This window comes from Lupinus angustifolius, chromosome LG14 (genome assembly GCF_001865875.1).
Source record: "Lupinus angustifolius cultivar Tanjil chromosome LG14, LupAngTanjil_v1.0, whole genome shotgun sequence".
NCBI lineage: Eukaryota > Viridiplantae > Streptophyta > Magnoliopsida > Fabales > Fabaceae > Lupinus > Lupinus angustifolius.
The window spans coordinates 5,659,770-5,660,554 of NC_032022.1; positions in this window are offsets into that span (position 1 = coordinate 5,659,770).

Genomic DNA, 785 nt, shown 5'->3' on the forward strand with positions numbered 1-785 from the left:
GATATAGATTCTCATACGAACCTTCCAATAGGCATAGCCATCGCCACTGAATATGGGAGGGCGGTTAATGGATGCGCCATCACCGCCGAATGGGATATTTGAGCCCATATGTAGTCCCTTTCGCATCACGCGGATGCGGTTGAGCTAGCACAATGTACTAGCTCTGATACCACTTGTTAGGTATCAATGGTTACAATACACCTAGAAGGGGGGGTTGAATAGGTGTCGCGGTTAGAATTACCGCTTTTCGCAAATCAACACTTAATGCTGAATCAACTTGGTTTTTACACACTTGCTGAAAAATGCCCAGTTAATCGATTAACTAGTGGGCTTAATCGATTAAATCCAACCAAAAACAGAATGATCAAAACAACAACTTGTACAGTTATTAACCAACACACAAGCAAATATACAACATATATTTTTATGCAAGATTAACAAGAACATAGCAAGGTATAAGCATGCAAAATATCAGCTCCAAACTCGCATTAAAACATCTTGAAATATAAAAGAAGAAAGGATAGAAAAGATTGCGCAGGGATTTTATCCTGGTTCCTTTTGATGTCCACTGCAAAACTACATCCAGTCCCCCCCTCTGATTTGGGAGATTTTCCTTCTTCACTATAGAACACAGTGTACCTTACATACACGCTTCCAAATACAAGACTCGAACGCTCCTTTCTTGGAACCCAAAGAACTTTGTCACCCTTGGTTTGACCTTTCCCAAAACTGCCTCCAATAAAACCTTTCTTACCGCGATTCGGCCCCAGCCAAGGTATCGCTCT